The 24,839-nt window shown below is 39.6% G+C and overlaps 1 protein-coding gene and 1 pseudogene across 1 annotated transcript in view; one reads left to right on the forward strand and one right to left on the reverse strand.

Moving 5' to 3' along the window:
- Nucleotides 1-24,839, forward strand: part of LOC114655061 (protein PBDC1) — a 187,032-nt gene that overhangs the window by 131,116 nt on the left and 31,077 nt on the right. The window lies entirely within an intron of this gene.
- The window catches only part of LOC127526958 (exportin-7-like), a 113,166-nt pseudogene that overhangs the window by 86,724 nt on the left and 1,603 nt on the right, over nt 1-24,839 (reverse strand).

Consider the following 24,839-nt stretch of genomic DNA (forward strand, 5'->3'; position numbering starts at 1 on the left):
AACCATTCTATGATCAGCTTCTGGGAACAGAAAGAGGGCACGTGGCGGATGTAAGGCGACTTCCTGACCAACCACAAGCGTAACCTGGCAGGTAACCACCCATACAGTCAGATCGTGATTCAGAAAACGAATGCCATGAATGCAATTACCACGATCTACATACTGTCAAACGAAACACACGCCGTAGCGCGACAGCTGTGAAAAGAGGTTCACAAAAAAACAGATCCTTAAATTGTTATTGGTATATTTTCGATCCGTTTAAAAAGGTTCTCTTTTCTTCTTTAAAAAATTAAAAGCAGTACTTCGCCGCAACGAAGCGCGAGAATTTGGCTATATATATGTGCTTCTCACAATTAGAAGAGGGCACGTGGCGGATTTTAGACAACTTCATGACCAAACATAAGTGTTACCTGCCAGGTAGGGTTACCACTTTTAATACAAAAAAAATAAGGGACGCATACTGCAGCAGGTGCCACATCCCAGTGCTAACACTTTGCAGACTACGTAAAAGACCAATCAAACTAACGATGACATCAAGTATTACCCAATCAAAAGTAGGAAAGGAGGCATCTTCATAAAATGCATGTGGGATGATTTGCATGAGACACTGCTTTAAAAAAGATAAAAAAAATACGGGACAAATCCCGTCCCGTATTGATTCAAAACGGGACGCGCAATTTCTCTCTCAAATACGGGACGATTCCGTATTTTAAAGGACGGGTGGCAACCCTACAATGCCAGGTAACCACCCATACAATCAGATTGTGATTCAGACTAGGAATGCAATGAATGTAATTACCCCGATCTACATACAAGGCGGAAGTCTTGCAACATTCAAAGATGATGGTTTGGGATAAGTACACCATGGAACATAAAGAGCTTATGAAGCCTTGAACCGAAAAAAGCAAGACCTCAGAGATCGTAAAAAAAAAAAAAAGGAGGTAATGTCGTTTTACTCGCTGTACATTTTAGGCAAACATTACCAGTTATTCCACGAGGGAGACCAGCAGAGGAACTCAACGCGTGTTTAAAATCCATGCTTCTCCCACGCTCGGTTATATGTCGCGTGTTCTCGGGTAGGTACACCAAAAAATGTATACATTTAAGCATGTAATGGGCAAACAAAAAATGAGGTATACCCGAAGACACTGCAGTAGTACTCAATGTAACTTTACTTCTTAAATGTTAATGTTTCTGTTTAATAATTTATACGCTTCTTATATGTTGTTCAAATTCTTTTATCAAAATACCAGTGACCGCGCAATGCACGATAACATGGAGTGAATACACCATACGCACCGCCCACGGCCGCTCTGGTGTGAGCAGATAGGAGTTGATTCTACAATAAAATAAAAGATAAAAAGAGTAATACAATCATCACCCATAAAGCGGATAGTAGACGTGACGTACTATATGTGTACCAGATTTCAAGTCAATAGGTGAAACGGCTTGCGAGCTACAGGTGATTTAAATCCTGGACAGAAACGAATAGCCACAGTAGCAAATTACAGAAGAAGATTTTACTGTTTAATAATTTATATGAAATGTGCTTCTTATATATTACTTCATATTCTCATATGATAATGATGTTAGTTGTTTATATTGATTTCTATGTTATTGAAACTGCATATTATTTATTATATTATATATATACACATACACACACATATACTCCTGATCAAAAGTTTAAGACCACTTGAAAAATGGCAAAAAAATCAGATTTTGCATGGTTGGATCTTAAGGTTCCAAGTACAGCTTCAACGTGCAACAAGAAGAAATGGGAGTGAGACAAAACATTTGTTGAGAATGCAATTTAATGAAAACGATGATTAAACTGAAACAGGCTGTTTTACAGCGGATCAAAATTTTAGGACCACATGCCTTTAAAAGGCCAAATCTGTGCAAAGATGTGGATTCATTGTCATTTTCTGTCAGGTAGTCACACGTTCTGATGGCAAAGGCAAAAAAAACTCTCCCTTTTTGAACGTGGTCAGGTCGTTGAACTGCATAAGCAGGGTCTCTCACAGCACACCATCACTGCTGAGGTGGGACGCAGTAAGACAGTCATTTGGAATTTCTTAAATGATCCTGAGGGTTATGGAACAAAAAGTCAAGTGGAAGACCCAAAAAAATTACCAGCACTGAGCTGGAGGATCCAATTGGCTGTCCGTCAAGACACTGGACGATCCTCGACCCAAATTAAGGCTATTACTGGTGCTGACTGCAGCCCCATAACCATCAGACGGCATCTGAGACTGAAGGGCTTCAAAAACAAAAAACGTCTTCAAAGACCTCGTCTCCTTGAATGCCACAGAACTGCTCGTTTGCACTTTGCAAGAGAGCACCAAACATGGGACATTCAAAGGTGGAAGAAAGTTTTATTCTCCGATGAGAAAAAATTTAACCTTGATGGTCCTGATGGTTTCCAACGTTACTGGCATGACAAGCAGATCCCACCGGAGATGTTTTCTATTCGCCACAGTGGGAGGGGGCGCCATAATGGTCTGGGGTGCTTTTTCCTTCAGTGGAACAATGGAGCTTCAGGAAGTGCAGGGGCGTCAAACGGCCGCTGGCTATGTCCAGATGTTGCAGAGAGCATTCCTCATGACTGAGGGCCCTCGTCTGTGTGGTAACGACTGGGTTTTTCAACAGGACAACGCTACAGTACACAATGCCCGCAGGACAAGGGACTTCTTCCAGGAGATCATCACTCTTTTGGCCCATCCTGCTTTTTCAAGTGGTCTTAAACTTTTGATCAGGACTGTATACATGATGCCCATATGCTTAGGTCTGAAATGTGTCATTTTGAACTTTGTGAGTGGTTCTTACCACTTGGAGAAATGTTCCCACTCACCTCATGGAAACGCTTGCATCAAGCATGCCGCAACGAATTTTTGAAGTGATCAACAATAACGGTGGAGCTACTCAGTAATGAGTTCATGTTTGGAAGTTTGATTTCTGTTTTTGGGGGGGTTTATGGGTTTTTTTGGAGGTGTGGTCTTAAACTTTTGATCAGCTGTAAAACAGCCTGTTTCAGTTTAATCTTTTTCATTAAATTGCATGCTCAACAAATGTTCTCACTCCCATTTCTTCTTGTTGCACGTTGAAGCTCTACTTGGAACCTTGTTAAGATCCAACCATGCAAAATATGATTTTTTGCTATTTTTCAAGTGGTCTTAAACTTTTGATCAGGACTGTATATATACACACACACACACACATATATTATAATATATATTATATATATAATATATACATACACACAGTAATCCCTCCTCCATCGCGGGGGTTGCGTTCCAGAGCCACCCGCGAAATAGGAAAATCCGCGAAGTAGAAACCATATGTTTATATGGTTATTTTTAGAATGTCATGCTTGGGTCACAGATTTGCGCAGAAACACAGGAGGTTGTAGAGAGACAGGAACGTTATTCAAACACTGCAAACAAACATTTGTCTCTTTTTCAAAAGTTTAAACTGTGCTCCATGACAAGACAGATGACAGTTCTGTCTCACAATTAAAAGAATGCAAACATATCTTCCTTTTCAAAGGAGTGCAAAGCAAGCAGTCAAAAAAAAAATCAATAGGGCTTTTAAGTATGCGAAGCACCGCCGGTACAAAGCTGTTGAAGGCGGCAGCTCACACCCCCTCTGTCAGGATCAGGAAGAGAGAGAGAGAGAGAGAGAGAGAGACGGATAAAAAAAATCAATACGTGCCCTTTGAGCTTTTAAGTATGCGAAGCTCCGTGCAGCATGTCGCTTCACAAAGCAGCTGCACACAGCCCCCCTGCTCACCCCCCTACGTCAGCGCGAGAGAGAGAGAGAGAGAGAGAGAAGTAAGTTGGGTAGTTTCTCAGCCATCTGCCAATAGCGTCCCTTGTATGAAATCAACTGGGCAAACCAACTGAGGAAGCATGTACCAGAAATTAAAAGACCTATTGTCCGCAGAAACCCGCGAAGCAGCGAAAAATCCGCGATATATATTTAAATATGCTTACATATAAAATCCGCGATGGAGTGAAGCCGCGAAAGGCGAAGCGCGATATAGCGAGGGATCACTGTGTATATTATTATATTATTATATATATATATATATATATATATATATATATATATACACACACACATACACATACATACACACACACAATTAATATATCTATATCTATGACAGCAACACTCATAACAATGACAACAATTACATTGACAATCATGTTACGTTATTTTTAAAATGTTTCCTTTTATATTTCATAACCTCTTTAACACACTACTGCTCCGCTGCGAAGCACGGGTATTTTGCTAGTTACTAATAATTTTAGTAGGTTTCAGGGATTTTAGTGTAAATCTGAGGGCAGAGTGCTAACTCCTAAACCACAAAACAATTAAATCATTTTGACAAGCATGCCGTCACTCAAAATTTTGTTTTGGCTTTACAAAGTCGCACTGTCAGGATGCCTAGGCCCAGAACATTAAGGCAGGCCAGTGGGGAGAGCAGGCAAGGGGTGGGGAACCATCCTGCTTGGGTACAGTACGTAACAAAACTTGCCTAATGCGAGTACACCCTTTGATGTGGTTTGGAATTGTAAACATTTTTCCTCCCATCTGTACTCCTAGAAAAACCTTGCGTGTAATCAGATGGTCTATTTTAAGAACTTCTGCACTGCTTATTCAGCTAAACTTTCTTCTGAACTGGCTAACTTAACTAAACAGTGTTCGAGACGTAGATGCCAGAATTTAATGGATTTTTTTTTAGCCAAGAGACTTGCCCTGCAATAGATAAGGTGTGCTTTTGGAAATGTAGAGGTAAGAACTGGTATACAGTTAAACATTTCAGTACCTGACAACAGCCGATTGATATTTGGGCATCAGTTTTTACACAGACCGCAACATGTAAATTGAACAATTTTTTCATAGGTTATATTCTTTAATAAAAGCACACTTGTTATACCTTTTGTGAAAGTGTTTGATATTTGGACTTCAGGTCAACATTTTATCATTACTATAACATGAAGTTTGTGTTGAACATTTCTTGCCTTGCATTTCCCGTCATTCTACATTTACGGATTATTGTAGACACTGAACACACATGAAATGTATTCCAAACAAGGAGAGAGAGATTATTTTTATTATATATCTATCTATCTATATATCTTATTAAAAACTACAGACACCTAACTCACAGGTGGCGAGACTTCAGCTCTGAGAATTTTGCAACTGACATGACTTCAGCTGCCTCTGTGGAGGAAAGGATAGCAGGCTGTTTACGCCAACTAATACATTTGCAAAACAAAAAGGTGCTGATGAGGAGGTGCAAGGGAATTTAAGGTGGCCCAGCAATACGAATATTTTCAAAGGCTTCAGGGACTAGTGTTTAATGACAAAACGGTGCACATTCAATTAGGCTGCACGTCTGAAGATTTTTACGGTGACGAGGAATTTGCAGCTTTTCTTGCCAACCTTAATTCATCTTCATATGCAAGGTTGAGAAAAAAACCTAGTTTTTAAATCAAATGGTATTGATTGAAATGAGAATTGCACTGACGTTTTGCATCATTGATGTCATGTTTTCCATTCTCAGGCACATTTAGTGATCACACTGTTCCCAAATGCTACTGAACCATGCTTGGGCCCACCTCTGGCAAGCGGGCCAGGGTATGGTACGGTAGGCCCTGCACAGAGCGATCACACTAAAACGGGGTTTACATGAGGACAAACGTGCTTGGGCACAGAACAAAAAAGATTGCCAGGGTGAATAGACCCTAAATTCACACTTAAGTTCTATGATACAAGTCAATTAGACCTAGTCAGCTAAATTAAATCCACCTTGTTTTGCCAAAAAGTGAAAATTCTTACAACTGGAGTTAATGCATTACAGTAGAAATGTGCATATGCTTCAACCAGCACCCCTAGACTAATGCAGAGTTTTAAATATTCTGCATTTAAATCTCAAGTATCAAAACTACTCAAATTCCCTTTGTGAAAATCTTACCTTAGTTTGACCTACTTTCTTATTGGGAGCAGATCTTTTAACTGGTTTTGGTGGAGACTCCATTTCCTCCTCTACTTCCTCCTCTTCCTCCTCTTCTATTTCCTCTTCACAAGACAAATCCTCTTCCACTACATTTAAAATTAGCAAAATGTATATATATAAAAAAAATAAAAAAATAAAAAAACACCACACACCACAGCCAAAGAACTTGCACTAAGAATTTTGAAAAATGGTCAATGTTGACAAAAACAGATTAGAACAATTTTTCAAGCAGAAGTCTCCCAAATTCATTACACATTCTACCTTCAAACTTTGTAAGCATATTACACAGCACTGTACAATGTGCTAGTTACAAGAATATTTAACCCTACTGCCTTCCAATTACACTCCACTGTACATCTGAGGATACTGTCAAGGCTTTTCCTAGTCCATAAAATCCCATGTAGACAGGTTTGGTCATACTCCCATGGACCCTCCAAAAACCTTAAGGGTATAAAACTGCAAAAATGCATTGTTCAGTTCAGCACTAGCAACATACAAATGGTTGATCTTAAAAGTGTTGATTGTACAATTCTTCTCATATGGTCAGGACTCCACTTAATCTTTAGTTACATTATTGTACCACATATTTCAATTAAATGGCAAAAAGTATAACCACCTACTGCACCACCATTTTCTCTACAAGACAAAAATTGCCAGCAATATTCAGGTTTTCTACCAAAACCTCCATTCATCCATCCAGCCATGCAGTAGAAACCATTCAAGCCTTAGAACATGTATGATTTACAGTTAAAACCAGTTAGGAATAACTTCTATAAGCGGATGTAAAGCAGAATGCATAGTCCAGTCCTCTACACTTGGTCAGTCAAACTCAAGTTCAATGAGGGGGAAAAAACCCACACAAACATTACATACCCAAAACAGGGTAGTAAAAGTCAAGTACACCTGTATTAACAAGCATCACAACAAAAACAGCACTTCATATAAGTTAGCACAATGTCAGCAGTGCCATGTGTGCAGTCAAGCTACCATCTCTTTCGTAAGGTTATCCCCATCTTTAGTATCAGCGTGTGGAGATTAAAAAAAAAACAAAAAAAACAACAAAACCCATGGAGCTATTTGGCAATGTGGTAGGACATCTTTTTGCTTTGCCTTGTTGGGTCACTCCAAGCAACCCACTTCTGTAGCTACAACACTATCGGACAATGGAGTCACTTAAATGTCAGGCGTAAAAGTTATCTACAGATGCAATCTATTACGGATGTCACAAGAACCAGCATCCGTACCAAGTCAATACCAAAAATGTAAAAGGTTAGTATGGTTAAACTTAACATTGGTAGTACCGAATTAAACTTGGAGTGCAAGTGGACAGATTACTTTGGAAGTAAATGTGTAAGTGTACAAGCTACATGTGAAAATTGCTCAGTGCCATAGCTCCATATTAACAGTTCTCGAAAAGAAAACCAACAAGTCATGCCTGGAAATGCTTGGCGTTTCAGGCAGGATAATTTTAATGGGTGACAGCCAGCATCCATCCATCCATCCATATAGCCCATTATGAAGATCATACCTGTAATTGTTTAAACTTGTAGATGCCAAGATAAATAACCATATCCTATAGAGTCCTGATAAAAGGAACAGAGGCTTTACATTCATTCCCCAAATGAATAAATATAGATCTGTCCGGGTATCCATTTTGCATGCATCCAGAATCGCACATTAGGACTACAGAATGCAAAAGGAAATGGCATCACAAGCAGTGCTAGCAGACAAGCAAGCAAGCAAAGGTTTCACATAAAGTGGCAGTTTGCCTACACTAAAATGATGCACGATACAGCCAGACATTCTACTATGGGCATATTTGAATTAGTGGAAACAGGAAAAGGAAGTGTCTTCCACACTAGACACTCACTTACAGCTTGTGTTTACACACTGAAAACAGCATTGGCAAATACAAAAAAAAAGGTTTGTACTGATGAGGTAATGTGTAATACAGTACGTGGCCCTTCTCTGATCAGGATCCTGCTAAATTAAGTTCTCTGCTCTTATGCTAGTGTACTTATGGCTGAACGACAGATTTCAAATTGAAACCGATTTGAAACCATGCATTTAGCAAATCAAAAGGGGGCGATTTAGGATATACATTATGCAGATTGACGAATAAGGCTGTTTGAATAGGTTTTATAAAAAAAAAAAAAAAAAAAAAAAAAAAAGCAAAATTCAACATTCAAAAGGCAAAGGCTGACATTTTAATTGTAAAAACAATTTAAATTTTACCTACACTAATTTTGGCATTGTGATACTCCAGATACGCTATACAAATCTGTATTACTTCGCAGATCATTTTTGCACTTCACTTCCACAATTGGAGTTTTTGTAATTTTGAAATTTTTGTTTTCTTCATTAGTAAAACAACAAGACCCTTCCCTCAGTCCCACTGGTGTTCTCTGATCCACAAGTCAGACATGTTGCTGCAGATAGGCCTCAGGGCACGGTGCTATCCAAACATGCCAGTATGGTCATACATTTTTCTTTTTTTAAATGAGGAAAACCACTTATAAAATGTACACTGTATATACACAAGGAACCAAATAGTTGATGTCCAATAAGTGCCGTTCTGGCAAATGACCACATTACTCCCACACTTGTTAATCAGTATGAAGAGAAACTGCACATTTCCTTCAGCTGTAGGATGCATGCAGGTCGAAAGGCATCAATGTGGACTGTTATTACAAAGCATTGTGCATTAAATTTTAGAAAATTACATTATAGGATACTGCAAAATGCCAAACATTGCCCCCACTCCTTGCACGACTAGCTAATATTTCACCAGAAGATCCTCATATTGGCAACAATTCAGTGATGAAACATGAGCAAAAGCGCCAAAGTCAGACTGAACATGTGCCATGTTGGCTCACTGTAGATGATCAGGGCATGGACAATCCTAACCAAGTTGATCTCTTTCTATGCTTTGCTGTGTGTAGTTGCATGTTGCGCAACCACCGCATTTTTTTTTGCTTTATACATACATGCTGTCTGGCTTGGTGATGCACTATTCTGATGTCCAGTGTGTTAATATAAACTGTAGCATTCGATTAATATTGTAAAGCCTACAATGTATTTATGGACTATTTTGGAGCCATCAGCTCAACGAGTTTCTTTGGTTAACTCTATTGAGCGGTGTCTGAGCGAGAGGTGTGCGGTTGATGGGAACTCATCTTCTGGTCAAAGTGGCACGGCCTCTTGTTAAAAATCATTTTCTCAAAGTAGCACCTGATTAGCACATCAGCATCTCTGCTGTCAATTTATTTTGTAATCAGTGCTTTAAGTGCAATAGGACGTAGATTGTATGACCCTGACTTGATACCATGACGATTTCTCAGCGAATCCAAAAGGTGCCAACCAGCTTTTTCTGAATGCCACGATTTTAAAATGTACCTGGCCACTGCCAAAATAAAACAAGTCTGCCTTCAATATGCCTGCTGTTTTACTTCATTCACTATTCTCACACTGTCATGGTCTTACTAACCTACTGGCCATTACTGATCTTGATCCTTGTCAGGACAGTGAGCCATAAAAGCAGTCACCAAAAGCAACCTTTTTTACAATGCACACATGCTTGTGTGAGGGATAAGACTGCCTTCACAAACAGACTGGGCATTTTAAACTCAAGCATTAGCCATTGGTAGTAGACTGAAAACAAGGTGCTGATGCTCCCCTTTTCTAGGGTGCATATGCAAAGGACGTTGATTACGTTTATTATTGCTAGAATTGAGTGGGTTTCTTCTTGCCCTAGCCGTAACAGGAACCGTTATATATCTATAAATCGAGAGAAAGAAATAAAAGTTAACACACTAACTTTAATGTAGGTTCTTTTTGACCCTACAGAATTCCCGTAGTTCAAACAGCTTGCAAACAACGCATGCCACTCTAGCCTTCATTTCTTGTAGAAGTCGCTCCATATTCCTAATTGTGGAACGATGGAAAAAGGTCCATTAAATGGGAAGTTCAATTTCAAAACTCTGCTTGACAGTAACTACACACAACTTAGTTTTATCGAGTGAGCCATCAGGCAGAGTTTAGTTATCACCAGAGTACAAGCAGCCTACAATATCACATGCAAGCCAAGCACCCATTTTACACTAATAGTATTAGCCTTGACCGTGTTTGGCAGAAATCAATGGACGCGTCAACCTCCAGCAAATTAACAGCAACTGCTAAATGGATAGCCACAGCATGCAGGCCGATTTACATAGTGGAGGAAAAAGGTCTGCGTGACATAATTCGGATCGCGTCCGACGACCCAACTTATGAATTACCCTCAAGAGCCACAGTCATAACTAGGATACACGAGCTGTATGATTCACAGGGCAAAACTAGGTAAGGAATTTGAGATCACAAAGACGGTCGCCCTTACAGGCGACTACTGGACATCACTTGGAAATCATAGCTACCCCGGGGTTACAACCCATTATCAACGAACAGTGGAAACTGCATTCACATGCTTTGATGGTTATGAAAACATCAGAGAGACATCATGCCGAAACAAGCGGCGAACATTTTATGGATGTAGCAAAGCATTGGAACGTTGAGAAAAAAGCACACTCCATGCACGAAATTTAATTTCAGCGGCAAGACAGCTGCCTTTCAAATACTTGCCATGCATTGCGCACAGCAATTAACATTCTGTCAGTGTCTCTGCAGACTAGTGCATTTGGTGTTTGGGCACTTCAAGCACAGTCCATCAAATACTGCAGAACTTGAGAAACAGCAAGTCGAGCATGGCCTGAAACTGAGACACTTGTACAAGACGTACCAACTAGATGGAACTCCACTCTGGAGACGGTGAAGCATGTGCAAAGAAACGAACAACCACTAGGAGATGCACTAGCCCTACATAAAACTAATGTGGTCATGCCAACAAATGCTGAGCTGGAGAAACTTCAGAAGCTGGAGGCATTGCTCGAGTTCTGCAGGTAAGACACTTCTAGCAATCTTGCACGCTGTCTTTGAAAAATGTGCATCTCCATCGATAATTAAATACATTTTGGGAGTGTGGAGTCTCTTTAGCAGAAAGTTTTTTCATACTGTCGGATATTTGACCAGTCCTTTAGCATATGGTTCGTCATAAGTTGGATTGACGTTTGTCCCACTCATTTACTACATAAAAAATGGCACATATTTTGTGAAGGGATGTTAGTCTTTTGCAATACAGTGCGCAATGATCACTTTGATTTTAAGAACCTCCTCATTAACTTTGTGTATCATTAGCAGCAGTCACAGATGACATGCCATGTAGTTTTTTTTTTTTTTTTTTATATAAAAAGTGTTTTCTGAAAAGCTATGCTTATAAGTTCGGTTTTAAAATCGCTTTTCCAGTGTACAGCACCGGGCATGCAGACATTGATCATAAGACTGGGAAATCTTTTAGCCACTGTGCGTTAAACTGGTACTTGTGTCAGATAATGAGACCTTTAATGGCAGGGGCCGCCTCCTCACATGACGCAACAGTAGTAGCGTCGAGTTTAGGTTGGACTGGGAGGAGGGTTTGCCATTCTCTACTCTTTGTCTATTCTCTCCTGTGGATGTTCCGATATTACATCCAAATATTTTCTTAATTGCAAATTCGATAAAACTGTCGCACTGTGCAGACCTAATAAAGTCCAGTTATAGTCAAGTATGGCTACCTCTATGTAATTCTCAAGTGCATCTTAGAGCTGTTTTGGTATTGTTTGTTATGCATGAGTGGATACAAATGCATACAAGGCCCTCACAATTTAAATTGATATAGAATGGCTTTTGGCAGATGAAACTTCTCTCCTGCAAGGAGTTCAGTAAAGTTATGTTCAGTGGTGCTGCCTGCTTTATGTCATCTGTCTCGGGTGATGGAGAGTTCAAAAGGATGACCCAAGCAAACCTTCACCATGGACATGGAGAAACAGAATGAGAAAAACAAGGCTAAAGATTTCCATAGCACTTGATCCCAGGTTTAAAGGACCTTAAGTGCCTACACAGAGCTGAGGTGTGGTCATTGATCGCTAGCATCCTCAAAAGAGATGCAGCAACCAGTACAAGCTGCAACATCAGAAACGCCAAAGAAGAAAGCATCTCTCAGTGGCTTCAGAGTCAGAATCTGATGAGGAGAACTGTATTCAAAAAGTGTCTGGAGTGCTATAAACCAGAGCCTGTCATCAGCATGGAGGATTGCCCCCTAAAGTGGTGGTCCACACACGCTCTGGTATACAAAGAGCTAGCCTGCCTTGCTCGCAAGTACTTGGCAACACCTGCCACATCAGTGCCTTGTGAGAGGTTTTCACTCTCTGGGCATATTGTGCAGAAAATTGAGCTGCCTTGTCCTCTGGAAATGCGACCAAACTAGTATGTTTGAGCAACTGGCTTGGTTTAAATACAAATAGTGTATTATTCATAATAATCCAAAAGGTCAACCTGCTGTTTCTGCTGAGAAATTAACTTGGCTAACTACATTAACAATTTTGAATTGTATTCCGTTTATAAAATCCTGTTTCTGGAGTTTTTGTATGGCTTTTGAGCGAGATTAAGCATTGTTGCGAAATACATGGAGACTGCAGTATGAGACTGTGTCTTAAAATGAGTCATTGTTTTACAATACAAGCCCAATTGTTTTCTGTGTTTAGCATTGCACAGCCCTAGAATACGAGTGAATAAAGCCTCCTCACAGTTGAAGTTTTGTCTTATTTTCTCTTGTTCCAGTTACCTGAATACTGGAAGTATTTATATGCCATTATATTGTGTCCATTCTTAATATGGTCTAACCGCTTAAAAATGTGGTAAAATTTCAACAAAAAGAAATTGAAATTAATCACAATTACACAGTCATGCGATTAACCCCCACCACCCACATGAAAACACTGACAAAAAAAAAAAATTGAAGATCACAATGCTCTAAGTAGAGATGTCAGAAAAGCAAGTATTACTTAAGGCTTCGTTTAGAATAAATTAAGATTAGTTGTTCTGCACTATATCCTTTATTTGCAGCCTTTGGGGGTTGGGAATTCTGTTCATCTGCAAATAAAGAATCTAAATATTGCACATACAAATAAAACCTATTATAATTAGTGATCACATTTCTGAAATGGTTTGTCAGTTTAAGCTAAATGGCAGATATCAGTATAAAATGTTCTACTCATTACAGACTGCAGTATTTAGTTGCTGCTCCTAAGCCACAAGTCACAGCTTTGGTGAAAATTGTTAAGATTGTTATATGCCAATCAAAAAAACGTAAGTCACCCTTGCATTAGAATATAAAGCAGTTATTTTGACGATCTAGTAATGCTCCATCAGGTTTTACATTTTTACACTGAATACTAAGCCGAAGCCAGACTACATACTTATATATATATATATATATATAAAAAAAAAAAAAAAAAAAATCACATCTCAAATCAAATCGCAATCAGGAGGTTTTCCCAAAAACGTACAGCACTACAGGTATAAGTGCAAACTAATCAGAACAGGACTAGAGTCTGCATTTTGAAAAAGTCTGTTTTGACTCACGCTGAAACACTAAGCAGTACATTTTCAGAAATAGAGCTGTATAGGTTTGCACTTCTGTGTGCCCACCACCTGCAGGAGGAACAGGGGCTGGTTGCAAAGTGACTTAGGTGTCAGTCTAAGGCAGAGGCGTTGGCCGACTGCAACAGACACGCATTCAAACTCTTGGAATGTAGAAGGTTGTCCCTCTTGCTGGTTGGGGACCCAGAGCTGGAAGAGGCACAGCACTACCAACTAGATATAGAACCAAATCCCTTGAAATAGGCAGGACTCGCCTTTCCTCTGGAATTGCCCAGGGAGAAGGTACTGGACAGTAGTGGGCTTCTTAGAGTATTTCATTATCTCATTTGATTTGCAGCCATATGTTCCGGACACCGATTAGAAGAGGGGCATAGTTGTCAACTGATCACTACCTGGTAGCGAGTTGGGGTACATGGTGGGATAGGAGCCTTGTCAGACATGGAAAGCCCAAGCAAGTAGTGAGAGTGGACTGGACATGACTGGGCGAGGTCCCCGTCCAGAAGGCTCAACTTCAATATCCAAAATAAACTTCCCATATCCTGGGGGCAGCTAGGGACAGAGTTAGAGTGTGCCTTCTTCAAACACTCAAAAAGTGGCTACAAAGAGCTACAGCCTGAAGGCCAGAGGTACCTTTTGAAGTGGACGTGAGGGAAGAGATGCCATTAGGCTGAAAAGAGAGGTCTTCCTTGAATGGTTAACACAGGAGACTCCTGAAGCAGATGTGGTATGGACAGGCCAAAAGGACTGCAGCCTTGGGGCTTATGGAAGTAAAAACGCAGGTGTGGGAGGTGTTCTGAGAAACCATGGATTGGGCTCGAAGTTCTGGCAAATCAGAGGATTTAAAGGGAAAACAGGGCTTCATCCAAGCCGTTCTCAGCAAAGGTGGAGAAGTTCTGACCCAGACTGAGGATGCATTCTAGCAGTGGATTGAACACTTTGAGCCCCTGAACCCAAAGGAAACTCCGAGGAGGAGGCAGAAGAAACTGATGGGGTAGTAATGCCCATTTCCCAGCAGGAGGCTGCCAAAGTAGTTAAGCAACTCCGCTGTGGCAAAGCCCCAGAGGTGGAGGAGATCCACCTAGACATGCTCAAGGCTCTGGAAATTGAAAAGGCATGTCAACCATGATAGCTCAATACTACTGCATGGTCACCAGGAGCTGTGCCTTTGGAGTGAAGGCTGGGGTGGTGGTGGTCCCCTTTTTAAAAAAGGGACAGAGGAGGGTGTGCTCCATCTATCAGGAGACCCCCACTCCACAGCCTCCCTTGAAAAAAGCTTATAGCAGAGTACTAGCAAGGAGATTCTGTCCACTCACTGAACCTCAGATTTACAAGGATCAATGTAGATTCCATACAGGCCATGGATCAGCTTTTTAATCTCGGGATGATTCTAGAGGGTGCATAGGAGTAAATCCCAGGCTACACGAGTTTCATGTATATAGAGAAGGCATATGACCATGATCCTCCATGTATTCTGTAGCAGGTGCACACCGAGTATGGGATTTCAAGGCACCCTTCTAGGGGATAATTTGTCAATGTATAATCTGCGACAGCTTTGTCTACATACACTGAACATCAGTGCTGTTTCCAGTGGGTTTGGGACTGCCTTGGCTATGCTTTGATTCCTATCCAGTCAGATTTTCATGGACAGGAATATCAAGGTGCAACCCCCCGGTGGTCCAGTTCAGTGGCCTTAGAACGGAGTCACGGCTTTTTGCTGATGTGGTCCTGTTGGTGTCATCAGGTAGTGAACTTCATTGGGACAGTTTGCAACACAGTGTGAAGAGTCAGGGATGAGGATTGCCGCCTCTAAAATCGGAGGCCATGATCCTCAGTAAGAAAGGTGGACTGTCCTTTCCAATCGGGAGGGGAGTTACTGCCTCAAGTGGAGGTGGTTAAGCACCTGTGTCTTGTTCATGAACAAGGGGAAAAAGGGATGGCGAGATCAGACTGACAGGGGTGACTAGCACAGTTATGCTGTCGCAGTGCTAGTTTGTAGTGTTGAAGGAGAAGAATCAGAAAGTGAAGCTCTCGGTTTACCAGTCAATCTATAACCCCATCCTCAATTATGGTCATAAGCTTTGGGTAATTAAAAGAATGTCATGGGTACAAGCAGCTGAAATTAGCTCTCTCTGCAGGGTGGCTGGGCTCTACCTTAGAGGTAGATTTAAAAAAAAAAAACACACCACACAGACATCTTGGAAAGGCTCTCCGTGAAGCTGCTGACCCACCTTGGGTGGTTCGGGCACTGGCTATAGATGGCCTTACAGACATCCTGTGGAGATTTCATGGACATGACCAGCTAGGAGGTGCCCTGGGAATCATCTTGGGACCCCACAATAGAAGAAGGGGGGGGGGGGGGGGATTTTAAATAGGGGTAAAAAAAATTGGATTCCAGTGAAATAAGCCGACTATGATCTTTTGGGGAAGCATTTCTTGCACCACAGTCGGTTACAGTAGCATGTTTATTATCAAAGCTAGTCTCCAGTTAAAAGGGAAAGACATTTCCACATTCTGTGTAAAGCCTTTCTTGGCAACTAACTTATCACACTGATCACAAGGTGGGGTCTGTATGTTCAGTCTGACACCACTTGGTCTAGCAAAGTGAGATGTCAGCTTAATACTGATTAAGAACAATTTGATACTACCTGCAGATGAGATCAATTTTTGAAATTCAGAATTTAAATATTTAAGTCTTTAGTCGAGAATGCAAAGGAGGATGGTGGGTGCATAAAGCAGTATCTGCGTTTATTCATCATATCTGCTGCAGAGATCGTGTGTCACTGAAAGCCCAGTAAGCGGAGAAAAGCCCATTTGACCAAACATTAAAAATACCAAAACAATTCACAAGTATTTTAATGAGATTTTTTAAAAAGGGTGCAGGGTATACTTAACTGTTTGTAAAAGCCCTCTTTCCATAATTAACACTTAGATGTGGCAACAAATCTTGCTGGCAAGTGTTCTCATTGTGTTTTTGACAGGCTCAATGAGGTGACTTGTACCGTAGATTCAGTTTCTCAGTTTTTATAGTGCTGATTCCATCTAGTGGATTGTCAAATTTTTGGTGGCAACAGCTTGCGAAAAATTGTGCTATAAAGCAGTCCGTAGTTAAGTGGTCTCAAAAACAGGAATAAAGCCACCAAGGGTAAGAAACAAGATTTGTTTCAAGATGAATATTTTGATAATGAATCAATTGGAACCTGTAGGCTCAGATAGACGGCAAGGATGGCTGCCCCAGAGGAATTTCTTCACAAGGCATTCGACCTGTCAGGACTGTAAAAACAGCACTACATGGACAATCTACTGCCCACCAAGAGCAAATAGTCACTACTTACCAAATGTGTGGTGCTACAAAAATCAGACATTTCTTTCCAGTCTACACTCATTACACACATGCTCTTCCAATTCAGCACTATGCAAGGTGCCATGCTTACCTTATTTTAAACCACCAACTGTTAAAGAAATGTATCAAAGTAAATTAAACTTAAATATTGTAAATATCAAATGCATAGACCTATACTACAGTGTCCTGGTAAAATGGTCCAGCAATCATTGTTCAGCTCTACTGTCACCCCAGACCAAAAAAAATTTGCCTGTTCGAGAAGACTGTACATGTGATAATGAACCCAACTACAGCAAAACTTGTTTGCATGTGCCAATCAGCATGCAACATGCTGCTACACTTGCACTATTTTTATAGTCAAATTCATAATGTATTCAGTCCTAAAACTTGGGTAAGTTTTTGCTAATTGTGAAGTCTCAGGAGAAATCAAATTTCACAAAACCTCCCTTCTTTGAAGCCCCACTTGAATGCTGTGCTGCAAATTTAAAATGATTAAAAAAAATTAACACTGGATTACATACATACGAATTCACTACTAGCATAAATAATGAAAGTAGGAAGAGATGTTTTGACACTGTCAAATTACTCCCCCCCCCCCCAGAGGTTTTGGTTAATAGTAGATTTTATCCATAAGTGGCTTTATAAAAAAGGTCTGAAGGATTTTAGTGGAGCATTAGTTAAAAAATTACTCACATGCAACATGCTGCCCACTAATATATACTGGACCCGAACCAGATTTAAGCCTAAAACACACAGGTGGTGGTAGTTCAATTCCAGACAGAGTCACCTGCAAGTTAAGGACATTATATATTTAAGTAAATTACAAAAAATCTGCTCAAATTTTAGCCATATTTTAAGATACACTGCAGCAAGAGTCTGGAGAGGCTATTCATACTATTAAAGACAACTTGCAGAAGTTAAGCATGCAGTTAAACCAGTAACATGAGCACAATCCTAGTGCATTCTCTCTTGTGAGGCAAGTTTAATTTGACTGGAGTTTCTTACAAAAGTAAACACATTTAGAGTTGGATTTGGTTCCTCTATGTCAAATCCTGTAGTCAATTCTCTGAACAATTCAGCATAACATACCACATAATGAAACTAATTGACCAGGGCTTGAAATGCTGCATCCTACAATTTTAAATCTAGTATTTAATCTTAAAAAGGAGAAGAATCCTGATGCTCTTTCAGGACACAAAAAGACCACTAAAATTTGTTTAGAAACAAAAAGGTAACGATCCAGTCATATCTTGACAACATTGATACATGTGACAGGCAAGCTGGGATCCTAAGAATTCTCGTGGGCCCTCTGACACCTCAAACTTCCCATCCGACACCTTCACGAATCTACTACATTAGATTTCATTTAAAAATTTTAAATAACCACACATTACAAACCACAACTTAATGTCAAATAAATCTATTAATCCAAACTTGAAGGTAAATGTCTGGTGTTTCTTCAGTCTTTGCTTCCAGAAAATCGTACATCAAAACAGTAAATATCTACAACAAAGTAATCTATTAGGTCATCATGCAACAGTTCTGTGGATTGAATTTAAGCCAATATGCTTATATGTTCTTGTGCCATGTATGACCTCCAAGTATGTCTTTTTGAGGGCAAGTTTTGAAAAGCTTTGCCCAGCAGGTGCAACTGTACCTGGGATGGTTGCTGCCACCAGGAAAAGAATTTATGTTTGGTATACTTGCCTTTAAAGTCCAATCGATTTATTCACATTAAGATTTAATGGTCCAGGTTATTAGTGTGCGGTTACTCTGATTAAATCAAACAGTATCACCAGTGATGTGACAAAACGCCACCACTAAAATATTTTCACTCTATAAAATAAGTTTAAGAATGTGCCTATGTTCCCTATATAATCCTACATGCTTTCATGACTCAGGACAAATTTTTCATAGGTTCTCTAAGACCATACAAACTACTTTAGGACCCAAAATTTTGAACCTGTGGTTTAAAGACTGTGCTAGTTTGTACACTACAGCGACCTACTGGCTAAAAGGAAGTGAAACATCTGAAAAGACTGAACTTGAACTAGCTGACCACGACTACAGTGTAACTACTCATGCAATACCACATGCTGCTTCTACCTAATGTAATATAAAAAGGGTGAGCTTTGGAAAATTAAACCCTCAGTAATTTGTGAAATTTGATATGTGAAAAACTGCCACTTAAGTCTAAAATATGACCATTCATTGATTCACATGGGACTGCCATGTTTGAATTTTGTAATGCTGTGTTTGCCTTTAGTAGTATAATCACTTAGCGAATGAATAATCTCAGTGAAAGCACTTCCAGTATTCACAGCATTAGGACTGATGCTCAAATCGCTGCAGTAGAGCCACATGAGCACCAACTCAGTCTCTTGGCTGGCAACTGTTCCTATATTTCTACTTCTAAAGGTTTGTAGTGAATAGTGAAAATCAACCACTGATAAGACTACAGGTCTTCTAAAACACCAGTAGCCTCCACGATTTCCCTAGTCTATCCATTTTAAATCAAAAGTTTCAGGAGAAGCACAAAACTGAACATATTGACACCAAGAGAAACAAGCTAAAATTACAGTCACCAAGTCAGCAGCTCAGTAGCACAGAATATCTGAAGCTTAATTTGTACGTTGTAATGAATGCTTAACAGGAGAGATGTGCATGCACACACACCACTGCAAGTACTTTGCAGCACAAATTTGAAAAGTGCTTCTATATGCCATTACTAAATGGCAAAATAGCATATAGGGTTGAGAAGCATTGATACATGAATATACTGTACTACATGTTAAAATAATTCAGCTATATTCTGCCCTGACATGTTTGTATTTCCAGTTAGACCATAATGTTAACTTTAGTTACTGGTTTTGACTTACTTAGAAGGTGGCTGCTCTGCAGCCTCATGCATGCTTCTACTGGTATAATTAGATTTGAAGAGTCAGGCGTTTTGAAGAAATCTGTAGTTCATTATCAGCTCTCTTAATTGGCACACTTGACTGCATGCAACAAATCATTTCCTTCAAATGCAGCATGTTTGTGAAATGTGTCAGAATATGCATTTTTTCCTCAAGCTAAAAACAATAGTGGAAGGGCTGATGCAACTAAACAACACACACAAAACCTTCACTAGTGCTTGGAGGACGAATGAGACTAATCAGATTTAACAAAGGTTTTCCCTTGAAACCGGTTGTTCATTTTTAACATGTGCAATGTGCTCTGTACACACAACATATTTACACACTGCTGTAGACAGCCCATAAACTATCAGATCAGGTTAACAAGCACCATTGTTCTTTTAAGTTCAAAATCAGTTTTATAGTAGAGGTATCCAAACTAAAATGACAGGCAACATTTAAACTGTTTAGTCACTTAAATTTCTCTCGATTTCATTCAAAATTTTTTCAATATTTTGCCCATCACTGTAGATCTAGAACTGGTAACAGTTCTAGAAAAGACACATTAAGACTTTAAATGGAGGATAAACTCCATTCTATATCAGCAAAGAATTTGAACGCTAGAAGTGAAGCTGGATGTCAAACATTTTTAAACAACCACACTATTTTGAGATCTGGAAATCCATTTCAGATACCCTAGGACAGGGGTGGGCAGATTCAGTCCTGGAGGGCCGCAGTGGCTGCAGGTTTTTGCTCCAACCCAATTGCTTAATAAGAAGCCCTTATTGCTCAAGTAACACTTCAGCTTCACTTTAATTGTCTCGCTCGTTAAGATTTTGAACCCTTATTGCTTATTTTAGTCTTAAACAGCTGTATTCTTGGTTTTTAATTGCTCCTAATGAGCAATACCATGCAAATGACAAAAGAGACCAGCATTTCTCCATTTAGCTTGTTTTCATTTACACCTGTGTGTATTTATCACGCACTATTTGGTTTAATTAAATACTTGGAAGGAAAGTGAAGAGAAAAAAGTGAAGCACTGAGAATTACTCATCTGTTTTAGACTTCAAATCATTTGGATGATATCCTTAGAAAGGAAAATAAATCTAGGATATGAGAATGACCTGGCATGGCAGAGTTAAAGCACTAGCAAGCCATGAAATTAAATAATTGACAAGGATTGTTTTTTAATTAAGCAACTGGGTTGGAACAAAAACCTGCAACCACTGCGGCCCTCCAGGACTGAATCTGCCCACCCCTGCCCTAGGAACAACAAAGTACTACTATAGCTATCTATAGGGAAATTTACAAAAAGTCATTTTTAGATCAAGTTGCCCATAAATTTATGGTCCGTGTAACCAAGATCTCAGTATGTTATTCTGATCAAGATCCGTTAATAGGGCTTGCCATGAGAGCTCACCAGTAGAGTTAAATGTGAAATTAACCAAGTCCAACATCAAAACACACCTTACTTATAGGCCTAACTTTACTAGATATGCATTAAGCCTAAAACATTAAACTAAAGCAGCAAGGAAATGCAAGGAGTAACCTTCACTAAAAACTTACCGTGGGCATTACCGAAGGTTTTAAAGTTACAAAAGGAACTGGGCTCTCATCTCCACTTTCCTCTTTAGCAATTATTTCAACAACATTGAATTCATCTTTTGCATCTGCCCCCAAGCACACCTGGAATTATCAAGTAAAATTACAATCAGACACCACCACTTGCATAATTCATTCAGAAAAGCATTAATTGATCAGTACATGCATACTGATCCATACCTTAAGCTTGCTACTATAGAAAGCGCAGGTGTAGTTAAAAGATTAACTTAATAATCGTCTCACCGTTCTCAGCGCCAGCTGGTGCTGATATTTAGTATCTTCTGACGCGAAAGTGTAGCTCGTTTTCTTATCACTAAGTTCACATCCTAAAATCAAAAAATGAGAGAAGGTAGTCTCGGTATTAAGAGACCTACAGTTCATTTAAAGGGTAAGCAAGGAGCATTTTCTCTAAATATTGGGTGGTCCAGGTCCAATTGTGCAACTATTCGACTAACAACCGTCTCCCCATTTTGGAATGCAGGGCAGGTGCTGCCATTTATCGGCAACAAAGAATTTTAAGTGAAATCCATGTGCAGGGCAGGTGCTGTGAATTCTCCATGTAATAAACTTTAGTTATAGCGTAATGAAAATTGCATAATTAGATCTGGACCACCCTATACGAACCAACGGCTACTCCAAAAAGGACCCCTGTGGTATAATGACTATCAACAGAATCAAAGCTACTAACCATGGAGATACGTCTTCTTGACAAAACGAAAAATTTCCCCAGGAACGCTCCCAAAAAGAATGCCCTCAAAATGTACGAACTGATTTGCATACAAAACCTCGACGCATTTCCAGTGACGTGCCACCCTGCTTTACAAAGGCAGAGACGAATCTCCTATGTTCAGCACTGGCCCACTTTTCCACCGTTTCCATTCATCCAGTATCCGCTTCAAAATAAGTCGGACACCTCCACCCGTTAATAAACATTAACATAATGTACAACTTAACGTTGCCTTCGCTGTTCGTTGCAATATTACTTAAATTGTTAGTAGCCAGCTTTAGAAACACACCCATACAGTGAGAAAATAAGTTAAAATTTAAGGACAGCTCTGATGCGTCTTAAATTTAACTTCTAAAATGATGCACCATAACAATGAGCTTAATATACACATTACAACGACCAAATCAGAACTAAAAATGACAAAGCAGTAGAAGCACCTACTATTGCAACGGCCACCTTTAACGCATGATAAACTACTATTCACGGCACTTTGATTTAGAGATAGTCGTAAAAAGTGGACGAGCTAAAAACTTAAAATGTAATTAACCGTCCCGCCCCACTGCACACACCCCCAAAGGATCACTTCCTTGGTCCAAAGGCGTCACGCCACCAAAGTAAAGTTAACAAAACGGCGTCTACTCTAACAAACTGACGCAAGAATTTATACTTCTTTAAACATAACATGATTTTGAACGAGAATGAAAATGGCTACTTATTCGCAGCTCCATATTCAATTCCAGCCAGCTAATTCTGACAATTTGTGCAAACTTTGTCAAGCTGCAGTCGAGTCGACGACATAGTATGGGACGCCCTGTGTCGGCGGCTTCTAACACAGACAAACGCAGCTACAAAACTCACAAAAACGATTTAACAGACTGCGAGTAAACATAATAATGAATAAAAATGCGATACCCCAAATCAGAGACAAAGGTTTTTCGGTTTTGCTAGTGTCTGCCGAAGCCATGACTTCTCTTTTAGCTCCTGGTGGGAAAGAGATATTATAAAGTCAAACTCCTACCCAACTCAAAAACAAACCTTTATCGTTTATAGCGCATACTTATACACTACCTGTGGAACTCAACTCGACGACAGACTTGTAAAGAGAAAACATAACAGGCGCGAAAAACCCCGACCTGGGCTACTTAAAGTCGCCGTCACCTTTCTACCACGTGGTCGCACACTCCAATCACAACTGTTCTCAAACAAGGAGTGAATTTGAATACTCCAATCAGAACACGATAACAAGAAAACTCTACTTAAAGCATAAGAGAATACGGTCAGTAAAGTACGGATGGGTAATACTGCTGTTTTTGAAATCGATACCGATACAAGTATTTTATGAATCATGATTTCCGATTCCGGCTATTTTTTAATAATGGCTATCATTAATTGGTATAGGTCAATCTATGTTTAAATTAACCGAATATCAAAATGCCAGGTCTCCATAACAGATACATTACAAAATACATTTTAATAGAAGAAAATAAAACATAAAAACACAGTGAAAGATAATATGAACTTTTCTATTTTCTTTAAGATTTGGTCATTTGTTTAATAAATATAAAAAAGACAACCATTTTATGAAAGTACTTGAACTGATCTCATTACAACACTAACATTTACAAAAAACAACATTCCCACCTTTGCACTTTGTTATATTTTGCACTTTTGTTTTATTAAGAGAGGTATTGTCATATTAGCTTTACACTTTCTTAAATGTCATATTTTTATTTAGAAAAAGTAACTTTGACATTTTCAGGCTTAATTCTATTTTACCTCTGGTTGAGTATCTCTCCTGCCTTTGAAAAATATTGTTTCTGCAGTAACAGAGGTGGCAACAGTTCCCAGGTATTTCCTTTTTATTTTGCTGAGTAATGGAAATTTATTCTCATATCTTTTCCACCAAAGCAAAGGGTCTTCAGATCTTGGAATAATGGTTTCTTCCATGAACCTGCGCATTTCAACATTTGCATCTTTGATATCTGTGTAATTGCTTTCAAAGGAATCACACAGCAAATTCCTACTATAGTCATCATTTGGATGTAGAAACTACTGCACTATCCCTTTCAGTGCTTTCATCAACTGACCTGTGCACTATTGCTGAAGCCATTGAATGAGCTGTTGTTGTGGAAAAAACGTTAGGTAGTAATGAGGTAGATGTTGAAGTAGTAGACATAGGTTCAAGGATTGTTGCAGAGGCCTGCCTATGGCAAGAGCTCAATATTAGGGTCTGCATCTCATTATTAAGATGTGATTTTATGATTTCCACATTGCCACTGTCAGAAAAGGCAATGTTTTTGAACTGTATGTCCAAAAGAGTGCTTTCTGCAAAAGGAAAATTTTGCTCAATATTCCTAAAATGACGCCTACATTACACTGCAAGTTGGGAAGCTAGTGTGTTACCATTGAGTGCAGGAGATCTGTTACCATTGAGTGCAGGAGATCTGTTTGCTTTTTGCAGTAGACAGACCGGGTATGATATTTGAAATCGATACATGCTGTTCTACTGATATTTCCTTTGCTGCTTCTTCAAATGGTCTCAGGGCATCAATGGCCAGGCAGATCTGACACCATTCCTCCACACTTAAGCAAAAGTGTGTGTGTTTTCCCCAAGAAGACAAAGTGCCTTTTGTAACTGTTTGCTGTTGCTCTGACAGTCTCTCTAGCGTAATAAAATACTGAGTTCCACAGTATTTCAACTGCCTTTCTACTTCTTGTTAGCTTGTCAGATGC

This window comes from Erpetoichthys calabaricus, chromosome 1 (assembly GCF_900747795.2).
Source record: "Erpetoichthys calabaricus chromosome 1, fErpCal1.3, whole genome shotgun sequence".
Lineage (NCBI taxonomy): Eukaryota > Metazoa > Chordata > Cladistia > Polypteriformes > Polypteridae > Erpetoichthys > Erpetoichthys calabaricus.